The sequence below is a fragment of the Lithobates pipiens genome, unplaced genomic scaffold (assembly GCF_037356315.1).
Source record: "Lithobates pipiens isolate NorthernLeopardFrog02 unplaced genomic scaffold, aLitPip1_a1.2 Scaffold_16, whole genome shotgun sequence".
NCBI classification, from domain to species: Eukaryota; Metazoa; Chordata; class Amphibia; order Anura; family Ranidae; genus Lithobates; species Lithobates pipiens.
Genome location: NW_027507748.1, coordinates 123880117 through 123898169, shown reverse-complemented (window position 1 = coordinate 123898169; position 18053 = coordinate 123880117). Strand labels below are relative to the sequence as shown.

General features: G+C 43.4%; 1 protein-coding gene across 1 annotated transcript in view; it reads left to right on the top strand.

The window, feature by feature from the left end:
* Nucleotides 1-18053, top strand: part of NEK8 (NIMA related kinase 8) — a 114261-nt gene that overhangs the window by 18190 nt on the left and 78018 nt on the right. The window lies entirely within an intron of this gene.

Here is an 18053-nt window from a genome sequence, read left to right as displayed (position 1 = left end):
CGAAAAGCAGAAGTTCAATTTTTGTGGGGAACGCCGCTTTAAGTCTTCCAAAACAGGGAGGTCTTGTGAAGAGTAGACTCTTTTAATTGTCTTAACAATGTCTGACTGTATGTGTTGATGCTGACTGATTCTGCCTTAAGCCACACGGGACAAACCAAAGATTTCAGCTTTCCTGAATGAAAAGGTAGCTGTCAAGCAGGCCTTCAGAGTTAGAGCAACATCCAGGGGATGTGGTTCTCCCACTTCACCAAAGAAAGATGATAAATTGGGTTCTTGGTCAGAGAAGTGTCTCTCAACCTTTTATCAGTAGTATCACCCTTTAAAAGTATGCAAAATCCTGAGGCACCCCCATCTAAAATGTAAAAAATGTAAATGTTACTTATCAATGGGAAACCTGAACCAGGGACAATGCACACAACCGCATTGATGAGAATAACTTCATATCAGATGTCCCCTAATCACATCAGATGTCCCCTTATCACATCAGATGTCCCTTCATCACATCAGAGGTCCTCTAATCACATCAGAGGTCCCTTTATCATATCAGAGATCCCTTTATCATATCAGAGATCCCTTCATCACACCAGAGGTCCCCCCATCATATCAGAGGTTTCCCACCTATTACATCAGAGGTCCCCCCGTCACATCAGAGGTCCCCCCGTCACATCAGAGGTCCCCCCGTCACATCAGATGTCCCCCAGTCACATCAGATGTCCCCCCGTCACATCAGATGTCCCCCCATCACATCAGAGGTCCCCTCATCACATCAGAGTTCCCCTCTCACATCAGAAGTCCCCTCATCACATCAGAGTCCTCCTCCCTTTATGTCAAAAGCCCCTCCCAATCACATCAGAGGTCCCCCCATCACATCAGAGGTCCCCTCATCACATCAGAGCTCCCTTCTCACATCAGAAGTCCCCTCATCACATCAGAGTCCTCCTGTCAAAAGCCCCCCGCAATCACATCAGATGTCCCCCCATCACATCAGAGGTCCCCTCATCACATCAGAGGTCCCTTCTCACATCAGAAGGCCCATTATGTCAAAAGCCCCTCCCAATCACATTAGAGCCCCCCCCCCATCACATCAAAACCCCCTTCACATCAAAATTCCCCCCATCACATCACAATTCCCTCCATCATGTCTGAGGTCCTCCCAATCACATCAGTACCCTTAACATCAACAGCACCCTATAAATGAACCCCCCTCCCATTACACCAGAGCCTCCCTATAACACCAAAGTCCATCACCATAGAGTCCCACATTTACATGGAATCCCTCGTCACAAAGCTTTCTGGGAGTAGTCCTACTTGTTGCCTGCCCTGGATCAGACTCATGCATTTCCATGGTGCTGGTGAGCATAGCAATGAATGACGCCATGCGTCCTGGCCCTAAAGCATCATAGGTTCTTATGGTGTTGGCGCCCAGCCCACACACACCATGCTAAATACGATGCTGATTGAGGGTATACTGTGTGCTGTGCTCGAGGTACCCTGGGGGAACGCAGACGGTACCCTGGATGAGAAACACTGTCCTAGAAACAGGTAGTGTGCTATCTAAAGGATTAAATGGTGAAAATAAAGCAAGAAAGCCTGAAAAAAAGAACACCATATCTTAACACTGGGACTGGTAAGCTGTAATATATTACATTTTTGTTTTTTGGGGTTTAGATAGGCTTTAATTCTCTCATGACATATTTATCCTACGTGAGCGCAGCTGTTTTTCTGGTAACTTGATATTTTTAGCAAAATAACTTTATACCTTTATAGCCACTTCTTATGATGTTTAGCATACTATTTCCTTTTAAACATTATTTGTCTTTAAATTTTATTGGTGACTTACATAGGTTTTCTCACATAATTATCCATTCCTGGAATTCCTCTTTGTCTCACCCTATTCTACAGAAACCAGACACTACAGTTTTATTTGTTCACCACATGCAAACTGAGAACGTCATTATTATATTTAGAGTACATATAATATAATGTAACTTTTGTAAGTATATATCTATGCCAGGCATTCCCATTAACAAATACTAAAACAAGAAACCCAAGAAGAGTGTGAAATTTTGTTTCTATTGACTACTAAAACTAAAAAGGTAGGTAGATTTTTGTACACTGTTACTATTTAAACGAATCTCCTGGTATTGGTTGGACCCTTGGGACTTATATATACATCAGCTCACCAAGATCCACTGCTTACATATATAGTGGAAATATGGGCAAAAGCAAACATGCCATACGTCAGCCATAACATCATCACCACTGACCATGAATAATATTGAGTATCTTGTTACAAAGGCATCTGAAAGTCAGTGGGATGTATGAGGGCAGTGAGAAAACGTGTCGTCCATGAAGTTGATGTGTTGAATGCAGAAAAATGGGCATCGCAGTTTGTGTATGGTACTGCGTAGCCACAGACTGGGTTAGGGTCCCCATGCCAACTCATGTCCACAGCCAAAAGCACCTACAATGGGCATGAGAGCATCAGAATTGGACCACAGAGCAATGGAAGAAGGTGGTCTGGTCCAATGAATTTTCTTTTACATCATTTAGATGGCTGGGTTCATGTGCGTTGCTTACCTGGAGAAGATGGCACCAGGATGCACTATGAGAAGAAGGCAAGCCGGCAGAGGCAGTGTGATGCTTTGGGCAATGTTTTGCTGGGAAACCTTGGATTCTACCATTCATGGTGATGTTACTTTGACACGTACCACCTACCTAAAAGATTGTTGTTGACCAAGTACTCCTCTTCATGGAAATATTATTCCCAGATAAAATCCTTACCTTATAAACAATACATTTTTTGTGCTGCACTGAAGCACTTTCTGCTCTCTGGCCTAGGCCAGAGTGACGTCATGCCCTGTTGACTGCTGGGATTCTCTCCAGTTTGACTCAGGATGCGTGAGACGTACCACGGGTGTTTTGGATATAGCAGAGAACTGTGGCATGTATGGGGGCATCCTGTCTCAACGTCTTGGCACTTATTTACATCCATTGTTACTTAAAGCAGAGTTCCGCCGAAAAGAATAAATAAAAAATCAGCAGGTAAAAAAAGTGTAGCTGTTTACTTTTAATAATCAGATACACACCTGTCCCATGGTCCAGCGATGTGGATGTACGAAGCCCCCCTCCTCTCCACGGCGCTGGCATTCTTGCTGTGGTCGTGTGGCTGTGGCTTCACAGCCGGGCATGCGTGAGCTGTGCCGGCGCTGTGAATGGCCGGGCAATCTTCTGGGTCCTGTGACGTGTCCCAAAAGATTGCCCGGCCATTTCGTTGATGAAATAAAAACTAGTTTAGTTGACTGAAATACGACTAAAACAATTCAGGTGACTAAAATACGACTAAAACTAAAATGGCATTTCGAAACTTGACATCAAAATTAACACTAGTTATATATCGCAACGGCTAAATCTGTGTCTGTAGTGCATGTTCAAACCCTAATACTATAAATAATAACATATTATTCGATTTTTACTGCAACGGTATATAATGAGTTTAGAAATTCAAGTGCTTAACCACTTCAGCCTCGTAAGGATTTACCCACTTCCTTACCAAGCCATTTTTTGTGATACGCCACTGCGTTGCTTTAACTGACAATTGCGCGGTTGTGCAACGCTGTACCCAAACCAAATTTTCTATCCTTTTTTTCCCACAAATAGAGCTTTCTTTTGGTGGTATTTGATCACCTCTGCGGGGTTTTTTCTTTTGCGCTATAAAGAAAAAAAGAACGACAATTTTGAAAAAAAATACAAAATGTTGTACTTTCTGCTATAAAACATTTCCAAAAAACAAATGTATTCATCAGTTTAGGCCGATATGTATTCTACATATTTATGGTTAAAAAAATTCCAATAAGCGTATATTGGTTGGTTTGTGCAAAAGTTATGTCTGCAAAATAAGGGATAGATTTATAATATTTTTATTATTCTTTTTTTTTACTAGTAATGGCAGCGATCAGTGATTTTTAGTGGGATTGCGACATTGCGGCGGACAGATTTGACACCTAACTGACATTTTTGACACTTTTTTTGGGAACCGGTGACATTATTACTAGGGATGCACCGAAATTTCGGCCGCCGAAACATATCAATTTGCTGAAAGGAAAAAACGGCCGATAATTGAGCCGAAAATGGGGCGGGGCCTGGGCAGGGCGGAGCCCATCACGGGAGGTGTATAGCACAGGAGAGCCGCCTCTGCCGTCTGGTTCAGTAGAGCGCCAGTGTCTTGTCATATAAGGTCCCCCATCCGATAGTGTCCGCTGTGTACTGCGCATGTGCAGTACACAGCAACACAGATTCCGAAAATTGCAGAGGATGAACGGCACCTGCGCCGTGAGTCCAGGTTCCATCCCCACTATCCAAGTGGACATAGAGTAGGAATATAAAAGAGCCGAGCGCAGCGAGGCCGAGCCCGAAGCGCGGCGAGCGAAGCTCGCCCGCGAGGGGCCCTCTAATATTCACAACCCTATGTCCGCTTGGATGGTGGGGCCACCATCTCCACTCACGGAGATTTTCCGAAGCTTCGTCTGCTCCGTACTGCGCATGCGCAGTACGGGGCGGACGCTATATGATGGCCGGACACTATATGGCACAACACCGGAAACATCACAGCTTTAATTTCAATAGCTGTGTGTTCCCCGTCGCGCGCCGTCGCATACAGCCCCTCCCCCTTGTTCGGGGAACTTTGATAGACAGATCACCCGTCCAGATTGGACGGGGGATCTGTCTATCACAGTTCCCCGGACAAGGGGGAGGGGCTGTATGCGACGGCGCGCGACGGGGGAACACACAGCTATTGAAATTAAAGCTGTGATGTTCCCGGCGCTCTATTGAACCAGACGGCAGAGGCGGCTCTCCTCTCTCTTTGCTGCATCACTGGCTGCACGGGGGCATCACTGGCTGCACGAGGGGACACAACACTGGCTGCACGAGGGGACACCACACTGGCTGCACGAGGGCACACCACACTGGCTGCACCAGGGGACACCACACTGGCTGCACCAGGGGACACCACACTGGCTGCACCAGGGGACACCACACTGGCTGCACAAGGGGACATCACACTGGCTGCACAAGGGGACACCACACTGGCTGCACAAGGGGACACCACACTTATCTCTTTTATCATGACGCCAGTCTCTGACCACCTCGTGTACCATGTCGCCAGTCTCTGACCACCTCGTGTACCATGTCGCCAGTCTCTGACCACCTCCTGTACCATGTCGCCAGTCTCTGACCACCTCCTGAACCATGTCGCCAGTCTCTGACCACCTCCTGAACCATGTCGCCAGTCTCTGACCACCTCCTGAACCATGTCGCCAGTCTCTGACCACCTCCTGAACCATGTCGCCAGTCTCTGACCACCTCCTGAACCATGTCGCCAGTCTCTGACCACCTCCTGAACCATGTCCCCAGTCTCTGACCACCTCCTGAACCATGTCCCCAGTCTCTGACCACCTCCTGAACCATGTCCCCAGTCTCTGACCACCTCCTGAACCATGTCCCCAGTCTCTGACCACCTCCTGTACCATGTCCCCAGTCTCTGACCACCTCCTGTATAAAAATATTTTTTTAAAACAGTCATTTTCGGTATCGGTGCTGTTTCGGTATCGGTTTCAGTTTTCGGCCTAGTGTATTTTTCATTTTTGGTATCGGTTTCGGCACCAAAAAACCCATTCGGTGCATCCCTAATTATTACAGTAATCAGTGCTAAAAATATACACTGTTATTGTACTAATGACACTGGCAGGTCAAGGGGTTAACATCAGGGGCGATCAAGGGGATAAACCTGTTCCCTGCAGGTGTTTTCTAACTGTATGGGGGACCGTGTGACTGGGAAAACACACAAATCCATGTTCCTGCTTAGCAGAAAGACGGGATCTGGGTGAACTCCCCTGTCAGAATGTACATTTTCCTTGTTTACACAGGCAGATCTCCGCTCTGTCACTGCGGGGAATGATCGCGGGTGGCCGACAGACATCGAGACCACCATACCTGCTGATTGGCTCCCCCGCTGGCCAGTGGGAGTTCCCACAAAAGCGAGTACCCAAGCCGGCATACACCTACAGCGATTTGCGGGATCATGCCACCTTGCCGCAGTATAATGATGGTGGCTGGTCGTCAAGTGGTTAAATAATGCATTACAATTTAACTAAACTCATTCTATTTTAGTCTTCTAAAACAATTTTAGTCCATTGCAAGTCATTGCAATTAAGACCCCAGTAAAGAGTTGAAGTCTTTGCTTATTGATGTGCTGCCCATTTTTAGTCTTATATTCCACTGTATCAACAATGGCCTTGCACCCTCCTTAACCACTTCGCGCCCAGGCCAATTCTGACATTTCTCTCCTACATGTAAAATTCCTATTTTTTTTGCTAGAAAATTACATAGAACCCCCAAACATTATATATGTTTTTTTAGCAAAGACCCTAGAGAATACAATGGCGGTCGTTGCAACTTTTTATCTCGCACTGTATTTGCACAGCAATTTTTCTAACACGTTTTTTTCAGAAAAAAACAGTTTCATGCTTAAAAAAAAAAAAACAGTAAAGTTAGCCCAAATTATACACAATGTGAAAGAGGAGGATACGCCGAGTAAATAGATACCCAACATGTCACGCTTCAAAATTGCATGCGCTTGTGGTATGGCGCCAAACTTTGGTATTTAAAAATCCCCATAGGCAACGCTTTAAATTTTTTTACTGGTTACATGTTTTGGGTTACAGAGGAGGTCTAGAGCTAGAATTATTGCTCTCGCTCTAACGTTTGCGGCGATACCTCACATGTGTGGTTTGAACACCGTTTTCTTCTGTGTGACTTTTATTCCTATTACAAGGAATGTAAACATCCCTTGTAATAGGAATATGGCACGATCGGACATATTTACAGTGAGATATATGGGGTCAATAAGACCCCATATCTCACCTCTAGGCTGGGAAGAATAAAATAAAAAAATAAAAAAAAATCGATCCTGGCTTCCCTGCCAAATCGGCGCCGTTAATTTGAATACCGAGGCCGGGCGTGACATCATAACATCGCGCCCGGCCTCCGAACGATCATAGAGACTCCGGGGACGATCTGGTCCGACAAAAATCTCTATGGTAAATGACAGGGGCCAGCGGATGGAAGCGGTGAGTCGGTACAAGCACCGGAGGGCGGCGGGAGGGGGGGGGGCGTACCCTCCCACTGCCCGTAAGAACGGTCAAGCGGCGGAACAGCTGCTATGATCATTCTTATGGTGCAGGGAATCGACGGCTGAAAACACCGATATCTGAATGATGTCTGTGGCCTCAGGCATCCTTCAGATATAACCACCGAAAGCCCATGACGTCAATAGACGTAGTATGGGCGCCAAGTGGTTAACAACTTGCCAACTGGCTCATGCCGATATACGTTGGCAAAGTGCCACCTGTATGTCGCTGTGTCATCAGCGGCTAGCGGGCTTGTGCACGCCGCCAGCCCCGCACACCTGCGGACTCGATGTCCGCCGGTGGCCCGCGATTATGTGGCATGGAGAGGCAGAACAGGAAGATGTAAACAAGGCATTTCCCTGTTCTGCCTAGCAACATGACAGGGATCTACAGCTCCCAGTGATCGGGAGCAGTGATCTCTGCCATGTTCTAGTGAGCCCACCCCCCTACAATTAGAACATGCTGAGGAAACACAGTTAACCCCTTGATGTCCCCCTAGTGTTTAACCCCTTCCCTGCCAGTGACATTTCCATAGTAATCAGTGCATTTTTATAACACTGATCACTGTATAAATGCCAATGGTCCCAAAATAGTGTCAAAAGTGTTTGATCTGTCTGCCGCAATGTCGCAGTCATGTTAAAAATCACAGATCGCCACCATTATTAATAAATAAAATATATATTAATAAAAATGCCATAAATCAAGTTCCCAAGCTGGCGCCTACCTACAGCGGGATCGTGCCACCTTGCCGCAGTATAATCACAGCGGCTTGTCGGCAAGTGAATAAACTCATTCTATTTTAGTCTTCTAAAGCTATTTTAGTCAACTAAATGTATTCGAGGACTAAAAGATGACTTAAAGTAAAACAATTCAGATGACTAACATACAACTAAATCTAAAATGGCATTTTAGTCAAAAGACTATGACTAAAACTAAATTGAACTCAAAATGAACACTGGTGCAGAACTTCTTATAAAGATTAGTCTTCAAACTGTGATTCAGTATGTGTGTTGCTGATTACACTACGGTGCAATGTAAGCTTATACCAGTACTTTCTTTAGTATATGCATCCTTGATATTTTTTGAATTATTTCATTAAAAATTCCAAAGCATCATGGGATGAATAAATAAAAACAAAACACCTTGTCATGATTTACTTTAATATCCTAATTGTCGATTCTGTGTGGCCTTGCCTTCACCTCTCTCTCCCTTTTTCCTGTCAGCTGTTCATCATTGATGTTGATGACTGCAGAATTCCTTGTCAAACTTGCATATATTTACCTTCCCCGTGTTCTTATTCAGCCAGCCTGCGCTGTGCGGACTTTGACCCTCACTTTAGTGACTATGTACGGGCTGTCATCGGAACGTCACGCCAATATATTCATACTGTGACAGCTTGTCCAGGTCGTCTGTTACATACTGACAGATAGAGTTGTTTATTTCTGCATGTTTTATGTTTCCATATTAGACTGCAGCAAGGTGGATACAAGATGACGTAATTAAAAAACTAGGCTCCATTTACACCGATGCGTTTTTTTTTTTTCATGCTTTGTTATAATGGGTTCCTTTGGGACACGTTCACATCAATGCATTTTTGTGCCTCTGCATTTTTGGAAAGGGTCAGGGACTTTTTTAAATGCAAAACTCAAGCCTTCTACTGTAACCTCTTGCCCTCTCCTCTGTGCTGTTGACAGATGAAGAAAGATTTTAAACTTTTCTGTTCTTTTGAAGGGGTGTAGGGTAGAGAAGACTGCAGATAAAGAAGACTGCAGATAAACAAGTAAAATCTATGTAGGCATTGTAGGAGGATTTGTTTCATCTCTGTGTAAGGAGGCCATAGTGTCTCTGAAGCATTGGTGGTTTTGAAGTCTTCTATGTTGTCATTGCAATTTAGACCTCAGTAAAGAGTTGAAGTCTTTGCTTATTGATGTGTTGCCCATTTTTAGTCTTATATTCCACTGTATCAACAATGGCCTTGCACCCTCCTTAACCACTTGCTGACCGCCTCATGCCATCGACAAAGTGGCACCCATATGTCGCGCCGTCATCAGCGGCTAGCGGCTCGTGCACGCCTCCACGAGCCTCCGAACTCGATGTCATCTGTGGTTAGCAGGCGCGCGGAAGCGTGCCCGCGGGTCCTGCGGACTCGATCTCCGCCGGTGCCCCGCGGTCATGGCGTGGAGAGGCAGAACGGGGAGATGTAAAAAAGGCATTTCCCTGTTCTGCCTAGCAACATGACAGGGATCTACTGCTCCCAGTGATCGGGAGAAGTGATCTATGTCATGTTCTAGTGAGCCCACCCCCCCCTACAATTAGAACATGCTGAGGGAACACAGTTAACTCCTTGATGTCACCCTAGTGTTTAACCCCATCCCTGCCAGTGACATTTACATAGTAATCAGTGCATTTTTATAACACTGATCACTGTATAAATGCCAATGGTCCCAAAATAGTGTCAAAAGTGTGTCTGTCTGCCGCAATGTCACAGTCATGTTAAAAATCACAGATCGCTACCATTATTAATAAAAAATATATATTTATAAAAATGCCATACATCAAGTTCCCAAGCCGGCGCCTACCTACGGCGATTTGCGGGACTCGATGTCCGCCGGTGGCCCGCGGTTGTGGCGTGAAGAGGCAGAACGGGGAGATGTAAACAAGGCATTTCCCTGTTCTGCCTAGCAACATGACAGGGATCTACTGCTCCCAGTGATCGGGAGCAGTGATCTCTGTCATGTTCTAGTGAGCCCATCCCCCCTACAGTTAGAACATGTTGAGGGAACACAGTTAACCCCTTGATCACCCCCTTGTGTTTAACCCCATCCCTGGCAGTGACATTTATACAGTAATCGGTGCATTTTTATAGTACTGATCGCTGTATAAATGCCAATAGTCCCAAAATAGCGTCAGAAATGTCCGATCTCTCTGTCACAATGTCGCAGTCATGATAAAAATCACAGATTGCCGCCATTACTAATAATTTTTTTTTATAAAAATGCCATAAATCTATCCCCTATTTTGTAGACACAATAACATATGCGCAAACCAATCAATATACACATGTTGCAATTTTTTTTTAAATCAAAAATATGTAGAAGAATACATATTGGCCTAAACTGTGGAAGAAAATATTTTTTATATGTTTTTTGGGGATATTTATCATAGAAAAAAGTTAAAAATATTGCTTTTCTTTTCCAAAATTGGCACTCTTTTTTTGTTTATAGCGCAAAAAATAAAAACCTCAGAGGTGATCAAATACCAAAAGAAAGCTCTATTTGTGGGAAAAAAAGGACGTCAATTTTGTTTGGGCACAACATCGCGCGACCGTGTAATTGTCAAAGCGACACAGTGCTGTATCGCAAAAAAGGGCTTGGTCAGGAAGGGGTTAAACCCTTCCATGGTTGAAGTGGTTAAAGTGGTACATATTCCCACTGAAGTGACCGGCCTCAGATCAGAGAGGAAACAAATCCTCATACACGGGTTGTACCTGTTTATCTGCCATCTTCTCTTCTCTACAACTGTTCAAATTCCAAAATTTATAAAGCTTGCCTGAGCTGTCAGAAAACAGAGGGTAGAGGGCTGAAATGACACTCTGCAGAGCTCAGTAAGGAAAGCTCTGATAGCTGATTGGAGGGAAGGAACACACCCCCTTCACACAGCACACAGGAACAGAGTGAAGGCTGTCAATCAGCTGGAGCTCCCTCCCCTGCCACATTTTTTTTTTTGGTGTCAGGAAAACTTGTCAGAAGTAATTGATGCTGATAGCAGAGGAAAGAAGCAGGTAGAAATTACACTTGGTGATCTGGATTGAGACAGGTACACATTATAAAAACATATGCTTTGTTCCTATTTCATGTTTGAGGTTTACTTTAAAGTGGATGTAAACCCGAATTTTTTTTTGATGTCATAATGTAGAGTATACAATTTTCTATCATTAGAGCCCAGTCTTGCTTAATCCAGCTGTGAGCAATCCTCTTTTATTGTTCAGTGAGATAAATCTTGACAAACAGAGAAAAACGTTGTCAAATCCTCCCCCTTGCTGTGAATGACAGGTGATTTTCATATCTTGTGCACTAGCCTAAGAGACATGCATTATTTTTTAATTCCACTCCTTTCTTCTGCTGCTCTACACGGATTGGCTGTTCCACACCTCAGCATGATTTGGTATGCTGAAGTCATGTGGGGACTTTTCTGGGTTTTGACTGGATGTTAGTGATCATAGCAGAAGTTCAGTGTAAGAAATACACAGGAGAAAATGCATATTGATAAGGGGAGTGTTGAGGTGGGCGGGGAGTCTACTGACATCACAACGCCACCCACAAAATCTGCAGTTTTTCGGGTCTCATAGCAGACAGAGGGGAGACATTTGACAGATAAGTATACATGCAGGAGGCATGTATATCCTTCTAGATAACCAATATTGCAGTACTTTAGAAAGGATGAAAGTGGCTTTACATCCACTTTAAAGCCTTTAAAGTTATGATGTCAGATGGACTGACGAATGATTGAGGTCCTGTCTTGTTTTCTTGTTTGTGTCTGTGGGAGAAGACGAGGCCAGAGAGAGTTTGGCAGCTGTGGCTGGAGCCGTGTTGTTGGAATGTATTGGATCAGTACTAGTGTGTGTTTATGAAGTGTATTAGATGAGCTGACGGTTCAGAGTCTGAAGACAGCGTTACCTCCTATCTAAAGCAGTAACACTGTCTTTAGGCAGGTACAGTAAGGGTAAAAAGTATTTGAACCCCTGCTGATTTTTGACAGCAACAAAAAAATCAAGAAAAACGCATTTCAAGAAAGTTCTAAATCGATGTTCATGTTTACTTGGAAGTAGGAGAACCGGAGACATCTGTAGGTTAGACACATGATGTATACTGAAAATATGTTTTCTGGCATTTCAGTGTCACAGCTGTCAGCTGTCTCCGCTTTCTAGGGATCTGTCCCAGATTTGAACGCTTTGCCCTTGGAAATGTCCCCGATTTTCCATGCTCTGTAAAATGTAATCTTTTCTGCAAGTCAGTTTAAACTTTAAAGCCTCATACACACAATCAGATTGTTGGCCAACAAAGCGTCAGACTTTTGTTCGAAGGGCGTAGGCCAGGAACTTGCAAACGGTACACAATTGTCAGCCAACAAACACGAACGTAGTGACGTACTATGATTAATTTAAGCTCTTGAGCGCCACCCTTTGGGCACCTTCTGCTAATGTCGTGTTTGGTGAGCATTGATTCCGAGCATGAGTGTTTGTACTTTCAACTTTTGTGTGACAGATTTGTGTAGAGACGATAGGAAAATCTGACAACAGACCGCTGTCTGCCGAAAATTTACTAGCCTGCCATCCAACATTTGTTGGTGGAAAGTTGGACAACAATTGTCTGGAGGAGCGTACTAATGGTCGGATTTTAGGCCAACAGTCTGTCATCACACAATTCCCTGCCGAAAATCCGATTGTGTGTACGAGGCTTTAGACTCTTTTAATGCTTTATGTTTCTCATAAAGTGGAACTTCTCTCTCTCAATCAACAATGACTATTTTTAATCCTTCTGCTGCTAGCATTAGTAAATATATAGAAGAATATATCATATTTACTTGTTTTAAACTTTTTTTTTTTTTTTACATTTCTTTAGTTACTTCCTGGTTTCCAGGCCTAGGCAAATAATGTCATACATCCCAGGAACCTTGGGGGGGGGGGGGGGGGGGGTTTCTTAGATAGGCACACCCTTCTGTCTGTATGCCTGAGCTAAGGGCAGATGGATTCTAAGAAGCAAATGTTACATGAATCATCTGCCAGAAATGCTAGGTGGTGTTTTTCAAAGTGATTTCTCTGCAAAAAAAGCATGGAGACATGGAAGGATGGGTGAGTTTGCTTTGAATATTAAAAATGATTTAACCACCTTCCACCCACCTTATTGTGAATTGACGGACGCACGGCTGCTCTCATATGACGTTGTCCCACTCTTGACACACAGCGTGGCTTTGGTGCTGCGCTCTGTCCCTGGGACAAGAGGCATCACCGATCTCAGTAAAGAGCCAATGGCGAGGCTCTTTACCCGTGTCATCATCAGCTGTGTCCAATCACATCTGATCACATGTAAAGAAGGAAATGCCAGTCAGCAGCAATTCCTCACAGGGGAGATCTGCACAGATAATCAGGGCACTGATGATCAGTGTCCTGATTATTAGTGTAGCTCCAACAGAGCCCATCAGTGATGCCTTTCAGTGCCAACTATCTGTGCATCCTATCATTGCCACCTATCAGTGTTCATCAGTGCTGCATATTAGTGCCGTCTCGTCAGTGCCAATCAATTCAGCGCACATAAGTGAAGGAGAAAAATGACTTGTTTACAAATTTTTATAACAGAAACTAAGAAAAAAACTTTTTTTTTTTTTTTTAAAATGTTCGGTCTTTTTTTTGTTTTTTTAGTTAAAAAAAATGGTAATTAAATAGCACCAAAAGAAAGCTCTATCTGTCTCAAAAGAATGATAAACATTTTGATTGGGTACAGCATTGTATGACCACTCATTTGTCATTCGGCAGTGCTGAAAATGGGCAGGAAGGGGGTAAAAGTGCCCAGTAGGCAAGTAGTTAAATTGCATTTTTTGTTTGTGGTGCTCAGATGCAGTCTAGTTCTGCCTTAAGTTTTGTTTAATTAGATAGTGGCATTAAAAACTGAGAAGTGTATTTATATTCTAGTTAATAGACATAAAGATGTTGGCTCTTTGGCTAGCATTGAGAAGAATAAGGCCCCTTTCACACGGGCGGCTGTTTTGCCGCTGTTAAAAGCATGTTTTGTTATTTTGAAATTCAGAGAATCCTGGCACAGCGTTCACTTGCAGTTGTGCATTGCGATTAGCTGCGTTTACGCGTGGCTGCGTTTTAGAACATTCTTGCCATTTCTGATGTGCTTCCTGTTTTTGTTTTCTTGTTGCTGCTGCTATCTGCAGGAGAAATAGTACACAGCGATAACCTGCAGTTATGTGCAGATAGCTGCAATACATCGTTCCTGGAACGCAGTCAACTTTATTTTTTCTATCTACACAAAACTGCATGTAAGGAAACCGTCGCTAAACGCAGTGTGTGAATAGGGCCATAGGAAAGCATTGTGTGCATTTAGCTGCGATAGATAACTTCATCTGTCAGCAGCTAAAAGCACAATTCTGTCCGCCCGTGTGAAAGGGGCTTTAGGTTTTATAGTTGAACATCAAAGTGTTACCATAACTTACCGTACTTTAAAGCTGAACTCCAGACAGCGAGCTTAATACACAGTCTCTAAAAGGTGCTCAGAATAGATGAACCACTCTATCAAGCGCACATGGGCAGGAAGTCCTCTAATTGTTATTATAACACCATACTAAATTCAACTGCTGCTATAAATGCGCTAAATAAAAATGTCACAAATTAACATTACAACAATCTAAACAGCGCTCCGTGAGTTAAAATAAAGTGGTGTATGCACTCCCAAACCCCAATGGTGATTATGTTCATATAAAGTCCGCCATGTGAAATAAAAATGAGAGACTGCCGTGGGCTAGTACTCTGATTTTCTGTGATATATATTAGTCACCTGCACCACACCGTATGAGTTACCACTCCCTTCAGACTCAACACTCACCAGACAGCAGTGTCAGGAACCATGAAATTGGACCGAGACAGAAGTACAGTTAAATCACACTTGTTTAATGATAAAAGTAAATAGAACAAATGTAGTCAAAATATAGCCAGAGTTCAGGAACCGGAATGGATAGTCAGACACGCCAAACGTCAGGGAGCCAGAGATGAGCGTAGTAAAACAACAAGCAGGATCTGGAGCCAGAAGGGATGTCAGCCATGCAAGTCTTTTAACAGGAGAGCATCTCTGTGATCTTGGCAAAGGCAGAGATCCTTTAGGCTGGATGGTTTAAGTAGGCAGGACTGACGAGCAGGATATCATCAACAGCTGAGTAACTGTGGAGAGATAGGAGCTGGCAATTAGTCGACAGCTGAGCAGCCCGCGCAGAGAAGGAAGGGGTGAGCCCAGCCCTGCCATCAGTATCAATAAACATTTGTTTGCAGCAGTGTCGTTTAAAGCATCTTCCAGTAAAAGGTGGGTACACTTCTGGGTACTGCCATCACATGCTGTAAATCTCAAACTCAATTGGAAAGCCTCAAACTCAACACCCACCTCTAAGCTTAATACACATTTAAATTACACAAGTGAACTGTTTGATATGCTGAATATTTTTTAAATCTACTCAACCAGTCATTGTGGTGACCAGACACCTCTCTCAGACAGAGCAAATTTTAGCGTGTTTTTATTAATTTTATCAATAGTTTGAGTAGCAGCTGTCTATCAGACCATCCATATCTCGCATATTCATCTGTGGCGCTGTTATTGTGATAGACTGTTTCAACCTCTCTCAGACAGTATAAGCAGGTCGTGGACCTCCCGGCAGACTACATGTCAGATAGACTTGTGTACACTGGAGGTTTTTTAACTCCCCTGTACGCCTTGCTTCAGGGAAGGAAAAACAGCATTAAAAACGTCAAGCGCTTGTGTGTTCATTCATTCATTCCATCTCTTATGCTGTAACGCACTTCTCCTAAACGTGCTGGCCCTCCTTGTTTTTTTTCATCTGCCTCTAAGAGCTCCTGCCTGCAAACGCCTGTAAATAACTATATGTGCATGGACACATAGGCTAACATAGACGTTTAGAGCCCAAAAAATAAAAGGCAAACACCCTTAAAAGGGACACTCAGACCCCTTTCACATTGGGGGGTTTTGCAGGCGCTATAGCCCGAGGGCTTTCACACTGGAGCATTGCACTGGCAGGGCGCTCCACCGCTCCTTCCCATTGAAATCAATGGGGCAGTGATGTCATAACGTGGGCAAAATTCTGCTGCAGCTGCATTTTGCAGGCAGATTTAACCTCTTTTCGGCCGCTAGCGGGGTTTAAAACCGACTGCGAAAACGACGGTAAAGCGGCGCTAAAAGTAGCTCCGCTTTACCACTGATGGCGGTGTCGGCACAGTGTGAAAGGGATCTTAGTGTGTATGAAGCCTAAAAGAGTAGATCATCCTTTTTACTTTCCATTTACTTTGCTCTTTACTTGGTTACTTTCTCAGGGATAGAATAGTCAGATTTTATTTTACCTATTTTATTTCAATTGTATTTTTTTTATTTTTATGAATTTATAATAATAAAAAAAAATGTTATAACATGCCTAAAATTAAATACACATATAATGTTATTGTTGTTGAATTGAATGATCTGTTGATAGGGTCTCTTTAACCCTTTTCCACTATATCATACATTTGAAAAAGCATTGACCATTGCGGTGTGAGCAGTTTTTGTTGTTATTTTATCATGGACTTCCGCAAACAATACTGTGTGTGTATGTGTATATAAATATATATATATATATATATATATATAATTCTCACTATCCCTGAAATGTAATTCTAATGTCCTGTACACACAACCATTTTTCTCCTCGGAATAAACTCTGACGGTTTTTCCGACGGCGTTCTGACAGAATTCCGCTGAAACTGTCTTGCATGCACACGGTCACACCAAAGTCCAACCGCCAAGAGCGCGGTGACGTACAACACGTTCAACGGGACTAGAAAAAGGAAGTTCAATAGCCAGTAGCCAATAGCTTCTGTCTCGTACAGATGAGCAGTTTTCCCCATAGAAATTGGTTCCATCGGAAATATTTAGAACATGTTCTCTTTCTAGGTCGTCAGAATTTTCGAAAAAAAGTCAGATGAGGCATACACACAATCGGAATATACGATGAAAAGATTCCATCTGACTTTTTCTGTTGGACATTCTCGTGTGTACGCGGCATAAGTCTTATTTTAAACCTGAGCTATTTTTTAGTTTTTACTCATTGGTATTGGCTCCAACCTAACCTTCAGCCCAGTGCAGAAAACACTGAGCACTTTGCATCAGTCCCTGCCCAATAATTAGCTTACTATCTAATGTACCTGCCACAGTCACACAAACACGCACACCCAAGGGCTAAATTGAGTAGATGCCAGTTAACCAACCAGCGTTTTCTTGTGAGAGCAAACTAGAACATCTGGGAGTACACACAAATATTAGGAGATCATGAAAACTCAATGTTCTTGGTGAAAGTTGGACACAGGATCATGTGGCTACAATTACATATTTCTCTTATGTGATTGCCTTGTGCCTTTACCAATACCAACCAATACGGTTCCTCCAGAAGTGACCAGGAGTTAGTTGAGAAATTAGCATTTTCTCGCCTAAAGTGATCTTTTTAGCTATCTGTTGGGGCAAGGGGGGGGGGGTGTTTTTTTTTTTAAACCACTGATGTAAGTAGCATTCTTCCCACTGATAACCAGCGCAGTAGGACGCTTCTCCTTTTGATCACCAGTGTAGGGAGAACTTCTCCCTATGAGCCTGAATGTAAGGTGGCTCTTCTCCCATTTACTATTAATGTAAAGGAGCCCTTCTCCTTATGCAGGCCATACATGGTCAAATTTATTTTCAAAATCAGAAAGTTTTTTTTTTTTGTGATCCGATGATGCCACCATTGATTTTCGAAATTCAGCCGACCAAGCCTTCAATTTCACCTCATGTTGCTACCGAAAAGAATTTTCATGGCCGGGAATCTTCTTTTCTCTCCGTAAATTTTTTTTTTTCTTATTACATTTCTCACACGATTCTGCCATCATTGATTAGAAAATCGTTTGTTTTTCCAAAAAATTTCAACATGTCCGATTCCTCAAATTTGATTTCCACACAAAATTCGGCTGTTGCTGCAGCCCACTAATGGTGCGAAGTTCGTACGAAAATTCTTAGATATGATTCTCGAAAGAAAATGCTTTTGAAATTTGAACCGTGTATGGCCGGCATTACACTA